Source organism: Perognathus longimembris, chromosome 28 (assembly GCF_023159225.1).
Source record: "Perognathus longimembris pacificus isolate PPM17 chromosome 28, ASM2315922v1, whole genome shotgun sequence".
Classification (NCBI taxonomy): domain Eukaryota; kingdom Metazoa; phylum Chordata; class Mammalia; order Rodentia; family Heteromyidae; genus Perognathus; species Perognathus longimembris.
This window is the reverse complement of record NC_063188.1, coordinates 78,760,800-78,777,039: the sequence shown is the minus strand read 5'-3', so window position 1 is coordinate 78,777,039 and position 16,240 is coordinate 78,760,800. Positions and strand designations below refer to the sequence as shown.

At 45.6% G+C, this 16,240-nt stretch overlaps 1 pseudogene; it reads left to right on the top strand.

Moving 5' to 3' along the window:
- Positions 1–1,907: 1,907 nt before the first annotated feature.
- On the top strand, positions 1,908–15,945 carry LOC125343131 (annotated as a pseudogene).
- Positions 15,946–16,240: the final 295 nt, after the last annotated feature.

Sequence of the window (16,240 nt, the reverse complement as noted above, 5' to 3'; positions counted from 1 at the left end):
TATGGCCTAGTGGCAAGGGTGCTTGCCTCATATACATGAGGCCCTGGTTCAATTCCCCAGCACCACATATACAGAAAATGACCAGAAGTGGCGCTGTGGCTCAAGTGGCAGAGTGCTAGCCTTGAGCAAAAAGAAGCCAGGGACAGTGCTCAGGCCCTGAGTCCAAGCCCAGGACTGGCAAAAAAAAAAAAAAAGTACCATCAGGCTGAGAATGTGGCTTAGTGGTAGAGTGCTTGCCTACCATGAATGAAGCCCTGGGTTCAATTCCTCACTACCATATAAACAGGAAAAGCTGGAAGTGGAGCTGTGGCTCAAGTGGTAGAGTGCTAGCCTTAAGTGAAAAGATCAGGGACAGTGTCCAGGCAGTGTTCCAGCCCTAGGACCAGGAAGGAAGGAAGGAAGGAAGGAAGGAAGGAAGGAAGGAAGGAAGGAAGGAAGGAAGGAAGGAAGGAAGGAAGGAAGGAAGGAAAGGAAGGAAGGAAGGAAGGAAGGAAGGAAGGAAGGAAGGAAGGAAGGAAGGAAGGAAGGAAAGGAGGGAGGGAGGGAGGGAGGAAGGGAGGGAGGGAGGAAGGAAGGAAGGAAGGAAGGAAGGAAGGAAGGAAGGAAAGGAGGGAGGGAGGGAGGGAGGGAGGGAGGGAGGGAGGGAGGAAGGAAAGAAGGGAAAGGAGGGAGGGAGGGAGGGAGGGAGGAAGGAAGGAAGGAAGGAAGGAAGGAAGGAAGGAAGGAAAGGAGGGAGGGAGGGAGGGAGGGAGGAAGGAAGGAAGGAAGGAAGGAAAGGAGGGAGGGAGGGAGGGAGGGAGGGAGGAAGGAAGGAAGGAAGGAAGGAAGGAAGGAAGGAAGGAAGGAAGGAAGGAAGGAAGGAAGGAAGGAAGGAAGGGAAGGAAGGAATAAGAAATACAGAAATATATTTTTCTGGGCTGGGAATGTGGCTTAGTGCTTTCCTAGCATGCATGAAGCCCTGAGTTTGATTCCTCAGTACCACAGAAACAGAAAAAGCTATGGCTCAAGTGGTAGAGTGCTAGCCTCAAGCAAAAGAAACTCAGGGACAGTGCCCAGGCCCTGAGTTCAAGTCCCAGGACTGACCAAAAAAAAGTATCATCTTGATATATTTTTCTAGCATTATTGAGATTTAAACTCAAGGCTTCACAATTGCTAGTCAATTGCAGGTGCAGCTCTACCCTCAAAACCATGGTCCCAGGACCCCATCTTAACCATTTTTAAGTGTGTAGTTTAAAAAAAGAGAGAACAGGGATCTCCTCCCCTCCTCTCACCATGCCTGCTCTGCAGCAGGGGAAGCAGCAGCAGCAGAGAAGAGATTTTTCTGCCTCTCTACCATCTCCACTGCAGCCTCTTCCCTGGCCCATGGGAGTTGTAAATGCCCACTCCTGCCTTAGCCAACACACCGCACTGAATAAACAAAGACTGAGCTTTGTATCAAAGGCCATCTGTGGAATAGTGTTACAGTTTGAATAGTAAAGATTTCACATTATGAGGTGAATAGAGAACTTGACAAAAATAGATGTTGTAATATCTGCATCACGATGTTTTAGCTCCGTGGTTCCCAATTTCCACAGATTCCGGGGCTGGGGGATATGGCCTAGTGGCAAGAGTGCCTGCCTCGGATACACGAGGCCCTAGGTTCGATTCCCCAGCACCACATATACAGAAAATGGCCAGAAGCGGCGCTGTGGCTCAAGTGGCAGAGTGCTAGCCTTGAGCGGGAAGAAGCCAGGGACAGTGCTCAGGCCCTGAGTCCAAGGCCCAGGACTGGCCAAAAAAAAAAAACAAAAACAAACCAATTTCCACAGATTTCAGGTAGAAAACCTGAAGCAATTAACAAGTGAACATGATTAGATTTCTCCACCATGTTCTTGGCCTGATATGGAGAATCCCTTTTTGTCAACTTAATGGAGCATCCAGTGAAGTCTTCTGACTCTTTTCAAGATGAACTTGAAGATTACATGAAAGTACAGAAATCCAGAGGCTTACAGCCAAAGTCTTGTTTCAGAAAGATGAGAGAAACCAGGCACCAGTGGCTCACACCTACAATCCTAGCTACTCGGAGGCTGAGATCTGAGTATTACGGTTCAAAGCCAGCTCAGGCAGGAAATTCCATGAGACCCTTGTCTCCAATTAACCACCAGAAAAACAGAAGTGGCGCTGTGGCTCAAGTGGTAGAGCACTAGCCCTGAGCTGAAGAGCTCAGGGACAGCACCCAGGCCCAGAGTTCAAGCCCTATGATCGACGAGAGAGAGAGAGAGAGAGAGAGAGAGAGAGAGAGAGAGAGAGAGAGAGAGAGAGAGGAGAAAGAGAGAGAGAGAGAGAGAGAGAGAGAGAGAGAGAGAGAAAGGAGAAAGAGAGAAAAAGAGAGAGAGAGAAAGAAGAAAGAGAGAAAGAGAGAGAGAGAGAGGAAAAATGAACGAAGGAAGGAAGATGGATGAGAGAGAGGACTATTTGGAAACCTGTGGGTACAGAGAAGAAGTCGACTCTAGGCACAGGTACAGAATGTTTGATCAAAGATTCCTGTATGAAACTATGCAGTCCTATCCAAGATCATGCCGTATTTCACAGAAAGTGGAAAACCAGTTACCTCAGTGGTTACCAGCTCATGACAGCAGCCTGAGACTAGATTCTCTGAGCTACTGTCAATTTTACCAGGGACTGTTTGTCAGAAAACCAGTTACCCTGGACCTTAGTCAGCAAGAATGTAATTATGGTTTATACATTGTAGAATCTGGAGTTCCCAAGCATCTGTCCTTAGGACACAATACTAGTGCCCCTCAGTCTAGTCATAAGCAACAACACAACAAAAAGGGCACCCACTATTGTTGACGTTACGTTTAATGTTCTAGGTGAATTTCCTTTGGTGGGCCCTATGTGGTTACTGTATATGATTTTGGTACACATGCCTACCTTATCTAGGGAAGGGAAAGAAAAACGAGGGTATAACAGATATCACAAGAAATGTACTCACTACCTTATCATGTAACTGTACCCCCTTTGCACAACACCTTGTCAATAAAATTTAATTAATAATAAAAAAAGGCACCCAGAGGAAGGCAGAGAAAAAAACAGAGGAAGAGGAGCCTAAGCATAAGAGGAAAAGAAGTTTTGAGGAAATGGATTTAGACAAAAACAAGGACATCCAAGGGCTGGGAATGTGGCTTAGTGGTAGAGTACTTGCCTAGCATGCATGAAGCCTTGGATTCAATTCCTCAGTACCACATAAACAGAAAAGGCTGGAAGTAGTGCTGTGGCTCAAGTGGTAGAGCGATAGCTTGGAACACAGAGAGGCTCAGGGACAGAGCCCAGGCCCTGAGTTTAAGCCCCAGGACTGGCATAAAAAAAACCCACACACCAACAAAAACAAAAAAAAACAAACAAGGACATCCACAAAAAGAAAAGCAGAAACTGGACAGAACAGTACAGAAAAGCTTAAGAATTGAATAGAAGAAAGGGAGACAAGATGTAGCCTCTAAGAAAGAGGACCATAAACATAGAAAAGAGAAAACCAAAGGAAGGAGGAGAAAATGCTGTGTGACTAGTCTTATCTTTTGATTTTGAAGCTTTCTGGTTGATTCTTTAATTAAAGAGCTGAGGAGCTTGGTTCTATGATATCATATCACTTTTTCTTATGTGAACACATATTTCTAACTAAGGCCAAGTGAACAAGAAGTATTTAGTGTGCTTAGTTGCTTGGTCCCCTACATGGAACTTACTTTTCCTCATTTTCTAAAAGCATTTTAATGGTTTTCTTACATCCAATGTCCCTTTTTGAGAGTGGCTCTATGTATATTCATTTAATTGGTGTGATGCTGGTATTATTTTTCCTAACAGATGGCTTATTTTAAATTGGAGAATTAATAGACTACAGAATGTTTCTTGGTTGGGCTTGTTTCCATTTTGAATTTGACATTTTTGTGAAGCAAATTAGATTTTTTTCCTTTGTTAGAACTAACTTGCAGTATATTTTGTAGACTAGAAAGTCATAAATGAAATATATAATAAAAATAATAAGCTTACCTTGCACAGAGTTTTAAATGTTTAAAAGTATCCTCGGGGCTGGGGATATGGCCTAGTGGCAAGAGGCCACTGGGTTCGATTCCCCAGCACCACATATACAGAAAATGGCCAAAAGTGGCGCTGTGGCTCAAGTGGCAGAGTGCTAGCCTTGAGCAAAGAAAAAGAAGCCAGGGACAGAGCTCAGGCCCTGAGTCCAAGCCCCAGGACTGGCAAAAATAAATAAATAAATAAAAGAATCCTCATACACAACCATTCTGGAGATTTTTATAATAAAGTGTTCTTAGAGAGAGAGGGTTGGGAATATAGCCTAGTGGTAGAGTGCTTGCCTAGCATGCATGAAGCCCTGGGTTTGATTCCTAAGCACCACATATACAGAAAAGGCCAGAAGTGGCGCTGTGGCTCAAGAGGTAGAGTGCTAGCCTTGAGCAAAAAGAAGCCAGGGACAGTGCTCAGGCCCTGAATTCAAGCCCCAGGACTGGCAAAAAAAGAGAGGGGGGAGAGGAGGCAGGGGGAGGAAGAGAGAGCCAGGCTCACACTTGTAATCCTAGCTACTCAAGAGGCTGAGATCTGGGGATCATGGTTGGAAACCAAGGAGGAAGAAAGACCATGAGACTCCATTTTCAAAATAGCCAGCAGAAAGCTAAGCTAGAGATGTGGCTCAAGTGGTAGAGTACCAGCTGAGTAAGCAAGCCAAGCAGGTATGAGGCCCTGACTTCTAGTCCTGCTAAATAAATAAATAGACATTGAGATGAAATTTAATTTTTTTTTTTGTCCGTCCTGGTACTTGAACTCAGGGCCTGGGCATTGTTCCTGAGCTCTTCAGCTCAAGGCAAGCGCTGTACCACTTGAGCTACAGCTCCACTTCCTAAAATGAAATTTATATACCATAAAATTTGTCTCTTTTTGGCCTGGGGGTGGGATAGAATCTTGCTATGGACTTCATACTAGCTTTGAACTCACAATCCTCCAGTGTCTTCCTCCTAAATGCTAGAATTACAGACATGTATCATGACAGCAGTTCAAAATGACATCATAGCATTTAGTAATTTGCCATGCTTGTGTGTGTGGTGTGTGTGTGTGTGTGTGTTTGTGTGTGTGTCAGCTATGGGGCTTGAACTCAGGGCCTGGGTGCTTTCCCTGAGCCTCTTTGTGCTCAAGGCTAGTGCTCTATCACTTGAACCACAGAGCCACCTCTGGTTTTTGTTTTTGTTTTTTTTTTGGCCAGTCGTGGGCCTTGGACTCAGGGCCTGGGCACTGTTCCTGGCTTCCTTTTGCTCAAGGCTAGCACTCTGCCACTTGAGCCACAGCGCCGCTTCTGGCCGTTTTCTGTATATGTGGTGCTGGGGAATTGAACCTAGGGCCTCGTGTATCCGAGGCAGGCACTCTTGCCACTAGGCTATATCCCCAGCCCCCACCTCTGGTTTTTGAGTGGTTAATTGGAGATAAAGAGTCTCCCCGGGACTTTTCTACTTGGGATGGCTTCCAAACTCAATCTTCAGATCTCATCCTCCTGAGTAGCTAGGATTATAGATGTGAGCCACTGGCTCCCAGTTATTTTCAATGCTTTTTCCAGCCTTTGATCTCTGCTTTTGGCCAGCCGATCACAGCCACAGACTTGGGATACACAGACTGTGGTTCATACTGCTCAGAAAACACCCTAGCTAGTGGTTTCCTGAGGCAAATCACAGTCCAGTCTCAAGGACCCATAACCAATTGTGGCTCCAGATTCCTGTCCTATTCAGACAGTACACACACACACACACACACACACACACACACACACACACACACACACACACACACACACACACACACACCCCTTTCTACTTCCAAAGACAGATTATGCAGGAAAGGGGCTTGACCAGCACCAGCCCTTAGTGGCGGCAAGAGGAGGCTGCACTCCTCCTGCGTTGGGCTTCACTACTCCAGCTTGCACCCCAGGATGTGAAAACTCTGGAAAGAACAAAGCAGCTGCACAGACAAGTTGGAGATGCAGAAAAGAAAATCTGGGAATTTCTTCCCCTTGGAGGACACAAAGCACTTTTCAGCAAAAGATATTCAAAGATCTGAATGACACCCATGCTAATTGCACTTGGCTTCAAAACCCCAAGACTCCTGGAAACCTCTAGCTACCAATGTGACCCAAGCTGCTTTCCCACGCACCAGCTGCTTTTGAGATTACAGTCCTGAATGTGGCACCTTGGCCTTGATGCTAGCCACTGTCAGCTCTTCCTGAAAGCAATCAATATGCCCTCCAAGTGCGTCTCTGATCCCAGCTTCTCCTATGATTAGAGTCTCCCCACCCTCAGCATTAGGTCATCCTCTAGCACCCCACAGACTGGGGGGGGGGCAGTCAGCTAACTTTCTTGTCACTGCCTTCCAATTATCCACACTGGGCTCCTTTTGTTTCTAGTCATTAAATAGAAAGCTTTCAGACACAAAGCAGTGAGAGGGAGGCATTCAGGAACCATCTGCAAGAAATCCTCAGCTCTGAAGATCTTGTTGAACAAATTGTGAAGCCAAGCCGAAAAAAGGCCAAATACACATGTTTTCACTCATTTGTGGACTCTAGACTTTAAAGATATGCCTATGCATTTACTTTATATACATATAACTTGAGTGTAACTGTGAGACTGAATAGGAGGCAGGGAAGGGGACAGTGAATAATGGAGGGTGAATTCTATTGAAATACATTGATTGCACCAAGTCCTTGTATGGAAATATATATATTTTTTTTTAATTTGTGCTGGTCCTAGAGCTTGAACTTAGGGCCTGGACCCTGTCCTTGAGCTTCCCTGCTCAAGGCTAGTGCTCTACCACTTGAGCCACAGCTCCAGTTCCTGCCTTCTGTGTGCTTAATTAGAAATAAGAGTCTCACAGACTTTCCTGCCTAGGTTGGCCTTGAACCATGATACCTTCAAATCTCAGCCTTTTGAGTAGCTCAGATTGCAAGAGTGAGCCACCAGTGCCTGGCTGAAGAAAAAAATTCTTTTTTTTTAAGTTTTTATTATCAAACTGACGTACAGAGCGGTTACAGTTAAGAAAAAAATTCTTAAAAACAAAACAATTGGGGCTGGGAATGTGGCTTAGTGGTAGAGTGCTTGCCTAGCATGCATGAAGCCCTGGGTTTGATTCCTCAGCACCACATAAACAGAAAAAGCTGGAAGTGGTGTTGTGGCTCAAGAGGTAGAGTGCTAGCCTTGAGCAAAAAGAAGCCAGGGACAGTGCCCAGGCCCCAAGTTCAAGCCCCAAGACTGGAAAAAAATAACTTCCCAGCTCCCTGATCAACAGGACTAGTCCAGCTCAGGAAATGTCACCAGTGTATGTCTCACTGCCTCCAAGAAAGGACAACCAAAACCATCCGCTATCAATTTTTAAGTCAAAAGACATAGCTCTATGATTCAAGTGACCATATGAATACAGATTGACCAGACCACAGGAAGAACTTCCAGCTCTGTCATTCATTGAATCATGGATCTTTCTCCCAGCCCTTTGCATCTTACATCAGAGTCTTAGAGGAGACTACTCCTGGGTGGGAGGATGAAGTGCAATGTATGAGCTCCCATGCTATCTCAGGCTTTGTATTTTTCCTGAACCTATGTAGTATTTTTTTGTATTTCTTTTCTTTTCTTTGTGTGTGTGTGTGTGTGTGTGTGCGCACACGCACGCATGTGCACACATGCACACCTATGTGTGTGTGTGTACACACTGGAACTGGAGCTTCAACTCAGAACCTCACTATTTTGCTTGGCTTTTTCCCTCAAGGCTGGTGCTCTTCCACTTTTGCTTTTTGCTAGTTGATTGGAGATAATTGTCTTACAGATTCTCCTGCCTGAGCTGGCTTTGAGTCAGGATCCTCAGATCTCAGTTCTTGAATAGCTAGGATTACAGGTATGAACCACCAGCTAAGCCTCTCTGTATATATATGTTTTCCCGTCCTGGGCCTTGAACTCAGGGCCTGAGCACTGTCCCTGGCTTCTTTATGCTCAAGGCTAGCACTCTACCACTTGAGCCACAGCGCCACTTCTGGCTTTTTCTGTTTTATGTGGTGCTTAGGAATCGAACCCAGTGCTTCATGCATGCAAGGCAATCACTCTACACTAAGCCACATACCCAGCCCTCTCTCTTTTTACAGAAACAATAAGAAATTAACACACCATACTAAAAAACAGGGCTGAAGGTACAACTCAGTAATAAAGTGCTTGCCTTGGCACTCCCAACAAAAAATTAGCATCAACTAGATGCTAATTTAAAAAAATTAAATAGCTGGGTGCCTGAAATCCTTGTTACTCAGAATGCTGAGATCTAAGGATCACAGTTTGAAATCAGGAAAGTCTGTGAGACTCTGATTTCCAGCAAACTACCCAAAACTGCTAAAGTGGACCTATGGTTCAAGTGATAGAGTGCTAGACTTGAGCAAAACAGCTCAGGGACCTGTTAGTGCCCAGGCCCTGGGTGCAAGCCTTAGGACTGGCACAAAAAATTAAGTATCTCATAGTTATGGAGGCCAGAAATCTATAATCAGTATTGCTAAGCCAAAATCACATGTTACAGGACCATACTCTCTTCAAAAGCTTTAGGAGAGAATCTATTTCTGGAATTTTCCAGCTCCTGTGCTTGTTGATACTCCTTAAGCTTATCACCTCAATCTTAGCTCTCGTGGTTGTATTACTTTCTTCTCTTCTATCTGTCATTATAAGGTCTCTCGTGATTGCATTTCAAGTCTATCCGGATCATCTAGGATAGTCCCCTATCCCAAGATCATTAACTCATTCACATCTGCAAAATCTTTCGCATGCACATGTTCTAAGGATTAGGTATTCTGCATTTTCTTTATTTTTTTGGTCAGTTATTCATGTTTCAAATTTTCTGTTGATAGCTGGGTGCCAGTGGCTCATACCTGTAATTCTAGCTACCCAGGAGGCTGAGATTGGAGGGTTGCAGTTCGAAGTCAGCCTGGGCAGGAAAGTTCATGAGACTTTTCTTTTCAGTCATGGGGCTTGAACTCAGGGCCTGGGAACTGTCTCTGAGGTTTTTCGCTCAAGGCTAGCGCTCTACCACTTGGAACCACAGCATCACTTCCTGTTTTCCAGTGACTAATTGGAGATAAGAGTCTCATGGACTTTCCTGCCTGGGCTGGCTTTGAACCGAGATCCTCAGTTAGCCTCCTGAGTAGCTAGGATTACAGGTGTGAACCACCAGCATCTGGCTTCATGAGACTTTTGTTGTTGTTGTCCAGTTGTGGGGCTTAAACTCGGGGCTTGGGCACTGTCCCTGGGCCTCTTTGTGCTCAAGGCTAACACTCTACCATATGTGTCACAGCTCTACTTCCAGCTTTTGAGTGGTTAATTGGAGATAAGAGTCTCATGGGGACTTTTCTGCCCTGGCAGGCTTCAAACCATGATCCTCAGATCTCAGCCTCCTGAGTACCTAGGATTACAGGTGTGAGCCACTGGTGCCCAGTTTCATGAGATTTTTATCTTCTATTTCTTATTGGGGATATAATGCCGAAGAAGACAATTAAGGAATACGAGGCCATAAAAGATACAAATGCTAAGACAGCTTGCGGAGTGAGCCTATGAATCACATCATCACATATTTCTGAACTGAAAAGCCATCATCTGAGGGGCTGGGGATATGGCCTAGTGGCAAGGGTGCTTGCCTCGGATACACGAGGCCCTAGGTTCGATTCCCCAGCACCACATATACAGAAAACGGCCAGAAGCGGCGCTGTGGCTCAAGCGGCAGAGTGCTAGCCTTGAGCGGGAAGAAGCCAGGGACAGTGCTCAGGCCCTGAGTCCAAGGCCCAGGACTGGCAAAAAAACAAACAAAAAACAAAATGTTACCTCGAATCTAGAAAAGTAAAAAAACAAGAAGCAATCCTCTCATGGTACTTGGATGTACACTTAACAATATTTAAAGTCATAATAATTAAGTTTGCTGGCCTTTTAACAATGCAGCAATAAAGAGAATACAAAATAAAGGGAAGGAGACAAGTATTCCCCCTCCGTGTTCTGGGGACTGCAGTTCCTCCAGTCATAGGGAAGGGGGCCCCTTGCTATTAGTTTTAGACACTTCTCCAGCAACTGCTACTACTGCACAGCTGAGGATTGCCTGGGTAGAAAGCAAGTGGCAACAACAACAATCCCTGGGGCAGAGCTGGGAATGTGACTTAGTAGTAGAGTGCTTGCCTAGCATGCACGAAGCCCTGGGTTTAATTTACCACATAAACAGAAAAAAAACACACACAAAAAAACAGAAGTGGTGCTGTGGCTCAAGTGCTAGCCTAAAAAGAAGTTCAAGAAGAGTGCCCAGGCCCTGAGTTTAAGCCCCAGGACTGGCAAAAAAAACAACGACAAAACATCCCTGGGGATTTCTCCTACTTCCTACCACCTAAAAGGGCTCTGTGCCTCTTTACAGCACAAGTCAAGGGTTTCACTTGGAGAGCTTTCTGTGTATAAGAAAATAAAAGTGGAGCATCTTTGCTAGTTGTGTATTTTGGTTTTTCTTTCCTCAACAAGCCTCACACACACTGAGACAGAGACAGAGAGAAAGACAGACAAAAACAAGCCAGTACCATGTCTTTTTCAGGGACCTTATGTAACTACTCTATGCTTCTGTCCAGGGATTTTTTTTAATGGCCATATGCTGTGCTCTCAGAGGCTCACCTGTCATCGTAGCTACTCAGGAGGCTGAGATCTGATGGTCATGGTTTGAAGCCAGCCTGGCCAGCAAAGTCCATGAGACTCTTAAAGCCAATAACCACCAAAAAGCTGAAAGTGGAGCTGTAGCTCAAGGCTAGCTCCCACACACTCTATGTATCTATTCTTGATTACTTTAGGTTTTTTTGTGGTAGTACTAGGGCTTGAACTCAGGCTCTCATGCTTGCTAGACAGATGTTCTACCACTTGAGCCACACCTCCTCCAGCCCTTTTTGCTTTAGTTATTTTTTCAGGTCTCCCATTCATTGTTTGAGTAAGCCTGGACTGTGTGATCTGCCTACCACACACCTGGGATTCAGATGTGAATCACCATGCCCAGCTTTTTGTTGGTAAGATGTGGTCTCTAAATTCTCCCCCTGGCTACCCTCTTGATCATTGTCTCTGAATATCTGGGATTGTAGGTGAAACACAGCCAAGTATTTTTAAATTCATAAATGTTGCTTTAAAGTGTTTGTCAGATAATTCCAAACTCAGTAGCATCTTTCTTTGGCACCTGTTGGTTTTCTTTCATGTTCCAAGGTTCTTCTATGCTGAGTAATTTAGGTTGTGTCCAAAACATCTTGGATATGATGAGACTAAGCATTATTTAAATCCTGTGGAGGCAGTTGATATTTTTGTTTTAGCAGGCCATCAGTCTGATTGAGTTCAGATTAAATTCCAGTCTACTTTCAGTGAGCAAGAGTTCCAGTGTGAGCTCAGCTTTCATGTCCTTGGTAGTGCCCTTTATCGAGTTCTCTGGTGTACTCTGTGCAGCTGTCAGTCTGGGATTTAGATGGTGGTCTGTTCTGGCTCATTTTCAACCACTTTAGTTTATTAATTCTGGACTAGTTCCAAACTTGGGCAGATAGAAGATAAGGCCTGGACTTTACAGTTCCCAGGAGCTGCTTTACCCATGTCCTTCTCTTACAGAAGGAGCTAAGTCACACAGACATTTCATCTGGGGCTGAATTTGAACGTCAGTCCTCAGATCTCAGCCTCGTGATTAGCTAGGATTATGGGCATGAACTAGCTACTAGTGCCTGGCTCTGCTCATATTTTTGTGTTGTACACTTAAGGCTTGCTTTCTAGGGTATGAGCCTGTGTCTAGTCACAGGTTGAGCTTAAATATGTGGCGGTATGCTTGATTCCAACCTCAAGCCTCTTGCAAAACTGACCTGGCTTTTGCTAGTCACAAGACTTGGCTGTGTCTTCTCTGTGCTCATACAAGCTCAGTAGGTAAGGGGTAAATGGGCAGCTTGTGTCTGTTCTGACCTCTGTTGCCCATGTGTATGGTCTGCCCAATATATGAGAGTTTATAGTGGCAGGTACTAATGGCTCATGCCATAGGTTACTCCAAGTTACTCAGGAGACTGAGACCTGAGGACCTTGGCTTGAAGCCAACTCAGAGAAGGAAAATCCATAAAATTTTCTCTCCAATTAACCACGCAAAAAATCAGAAGTGGGGGGCTGGGAATATGGCCTAGTGGTAAAGTGCTAGCCTTGTATACATGAAGCCCTGGGTTCAATTCCTCAGCACCACATATATAGAAAAGGCCAGAAGCGGGCTGGGGAGATAGCCTAGTGGCAAGAGTGCCTGCCTCGGATACACGAGGCCCTAGGTTCGATTCCCCAGCACCACATATACAGAAAAACGGCCAGAAGCGGCGCTGTGGCTCAAGTGGCGGAGTGCTAGCCTTGAGCGGGAAGAAGCCAGGGACAGTGCTCAGGCCCTGAGTCCAAGGCCCAGGACTGGCCAAAAAAAAAAAAAAAAAAAAAAAGGCCAGAAGCGGCAGTGTGGCATGAGTGGTAGAGTGTTAGCCTTGAGCAAAAAGCTCAGGGACAGTGCCCAGGCCCTGAGTTCAAGCTCCAGAACTGGCAAAAATAAAAAAGGGAGCATGATGGGGAGGAGGTGAAATTGGCTGGACTATATTGTAAACTTGTGTGGAAATTAACCGTGAATTCTACATGAATAATGCTTAAAAAGAAAAAGAAGTGGGATTGTTTGATTCTGTGTCAGTTCTGTTTGTTTGCTTATTTATTTATTTTGGTGGTACTAGAACTTCAGGCTTCCCTGGCTTTCTTGCTCACAGCTGGAACTCTAACATTCTAACCCCACTTTTTGCTGATTAATTGGAGATGGAATCCTGCATACTTTTCTGCCTGAGTTGACTTTGAAATTCAATCCTCTGATGTCAGTCTCCTGAATGGCTAGGATTACAGACTTGAGCCGCTGGCACCTGGCCCTATTCTTCATTTTGGGAGGAACTTCTAAACTGTGTAGCTAAGCAGTTGTGGCATTTTGCAATCTCACCAACAGTGTACCAGGGTTCCAATCTCTCCACTTTCTTGCCAACCCTGATTGCATTCTTGTTTTCTTTTTAATTGTAACGTAGCTCACAACAGTTGTTATTTTCCTTTTTATTTCAACCCACTCAGCCCATGAAATAAACTTACAACTCTTTTTACAATGTGACTAGGTGTTTATTGTCAACCACTTGTCCCTTGCCTGGCTGCCAGGAACAGGAAGTAGTAGAGACAGAGGCCCTGCTCTGCCCCTCCTGGCCTGAGTCACTGCCAGATCCTGACTCATTCTTCCATTTAATGTAGTCACAATGACAAGTTGGAAGGGAAAGTACACATTAGGTACAGAGGACAAAAAAAATTCCTGGGGGAAGAGAGTTAGGGGAAGAAATTAGGGTGGCTTCCAATTCTCATCTTCATGCCCATCCATTTGTTTCCTGACCCATCCATCCCCCAGGGAACCCAGGTCCCAGCTGATCCCAGGGAAAGCCATCACCTGTGTTGGCTGGGAAGTCTTCTGCAGCACCTTCAATTTGTCTCAGCCCCACTACAGTTAGAGTTGTAAGCCCAGCCTTTTGTACATGACAGGGACCTCTCCCTATCCAGTGGGTCAGAAGGATCTTCTCATTTGGATGGAAGATATCAAGTCTGCTTCCAAGTGGTGATGTTTGCCAAGTTTTTCCTTCTGCATTTTTGTGGGGAGTATTTGAAAGACATTCCCTCCTCATCTGCCACCCTGGGCACAATATAATCCTGTGGAAGTTGCCTTTAAGGGCTGTAGCCTGGGCCACGCCTGAACCACAGCTGTAAAAATATATGATACATTTAGAATTAAGTGTGTGTGTGTGTGTGTGTGCAAGCATGTGCATGTGTGCCAGTCCTGAAGCTTGGACTCAGGGCTTGGACACTGTCCCTGCACTTTTTGGCTCAAGGCTAGCACTCTACCACTTGAACCATAGCTCCACTTCTACCTTCAAAAAATGTTTAATTGAAGAAAAGAGTCTTTTAGACTTTATTTTTATTTTTTTGTTGTTGGTCATGGGGCTTGAACTCTGGGCCTGGGCGCTGTCCCTGAGCTCTTCAGCTCAAGGCTAGAACTCTACCACTTGAGCCACAGCACCACTTCCAGTTTTTTTAGTGGTTAATTGGAAATAAGAGTTTCACAGATTTTCCTGTCCAGGCTGCCTTTGAACCACAATGCTCAGATCTCAGCCTCCTGAGTAACTAGGATTACTGGCGTAAGCCAGCAGCGCCCAGATTTTTTTTTGGACTTTATTGCCTAGGATGGCTTTTAGCTATGATCCTGAGAGCTCAGCCTCCTGATTAGCTAGGCTTACAAGCATAAGTTCAGAGATAGCTCCAGGCCCTGACTTCAAGCCCCAGGACTGGTGCACACACACACATATACACACTCATAGAGTGTAAAATTTCAGTTTGTCTAATAAATAAGGAAATCTATTCACATCATGAAGCAAGCACATTTTGGTTCTGATTTACACCAACACTATTTTGAACAGAGAAAAATTAACAATTTGTCAAGAGGCACAGGAGGTAAGATTTTCTATTTGTGGGAGTGAGGGCTGAGTCTTGTTAAGGATGAGGGCTTCCTGGGCACATTACACATAGAGGAGAAACAGATATGTGAAGATCTTTGGTCTTAGGGGAGGTACTAGACTCCTCCTTATGAAGGGGCACTTGTGTTCCCCATCAAGCCCTGCTCCCTTCCACAGTCCAGGATGCAGCTTGCTTCCCCTTACCCACAAACAGGGGAAACCCCACCTAATTGAGGAGTGAAGTAATCTACAGTTTACACAAAGCTCTGGAAAGCTGTTTTATACCTACAGGAAGATCATTGTTTATTACCAGGTGCCGGTAGCTCATACCTGTAATCCTAGCTACTCAGGAGGCTGAGATCTGAATATGGTATTTCAAAGGCAGCTGGGGGGGAAGGAAAGTCAATGAGACTTTCTCCAATAAACTAAACCCTGAAAACGAAGCCAGAAATGGAACTGTGGCTCAAGTAAATGGGGCACTAGCCTTAAGCAAAGAAAGTTCAGGGACAGCACCCAGGCCCGGAGTTCAAGCTCCAGGTCCCGCACACATACACACAAAAATGTTCGTTTGGTGAGGAGTTTTATTGTCATTTCTTTCTGTGTAGAGTTGACATTTTTCCACAGATAAATGTATAGCTTGCATTTTCTACTTTAAGGATATGTGAAAATCATTGCTCTGTGATGGTACGTAGTGTTGAGAAACAAGATTTCAAATGGTTAATCGATTTTTAGTGAGACTATCTGGGTTTCCTCAATTTCTTAGTTTAAATGGCTCCCTTTTCTACAAATAATGCTTGGATTGAGTGAGCGCACACGCGCCTGCGCACGCGCGGACACACACACACACACACACACACACACACACACACACCGCCACCACCGCTGCCACTACCACTACCACAACCACCACCTTCTTTATCTGTTACTAGGTGAAGGTGGAGCTGAAGGCGGTGATGGAAGACGGGGAAGAAGGGAGAGAGAGGGCGATTCCTCTGAGAAGCGACTTAGTTCAGGGTTTCTAAGGCCCGCAAGAGCACCGCGGTAACCGCTGCACTGCAGGAACGGTAGCCCCACCCTCCCACTGCAGACTGCACCGCAGCGCCCTTGCCGCAGTGGCGAACTTGGCCTTGGCTTTGGGCGGTCTTTGGCGCCCTCTGCTGTTCGCGTACTCAACCTGCGCCGAGACGCTTACTGCAGGTTCCTCTCACTTTGTGCCTCCTCCATTTTGCTTCTCCACACATTTGCTGGTGTCCTTCCTCTTTCCACTCCTCTGCGTCTTGATTTAGGGGTCCCAGCCCGAGGAGTCCTTTGTGGAACTAACTGCTGTCTTTAGGCTTAGAGACAACAAACACATTGACAGGGACTAAGGTGGTCAAGGACAGCTGTGGCGACCTAGGGAGAAGCTCCAGCCCCTTCCCTCCCCACCCCCATTCCCGGGCTATGGAAATAGAGGGGCTAATCTGGAGCTGTGGTCCCAACTTGCCCAGGCCCAAGTATCATTGCAGTTTCTGATCTCTAGCTTCCTGTGGCCCTGAGAGATGGTGCTAGAAGCATCCGGACCCATATGCAATCTGGGATGTACAAGAGTGTGCACCTGCTTCCAGCAGAGGAAGAAAGCTATGAGGGAAAACCAGAGCCCCCAAATCTCCTCACCCATGACCC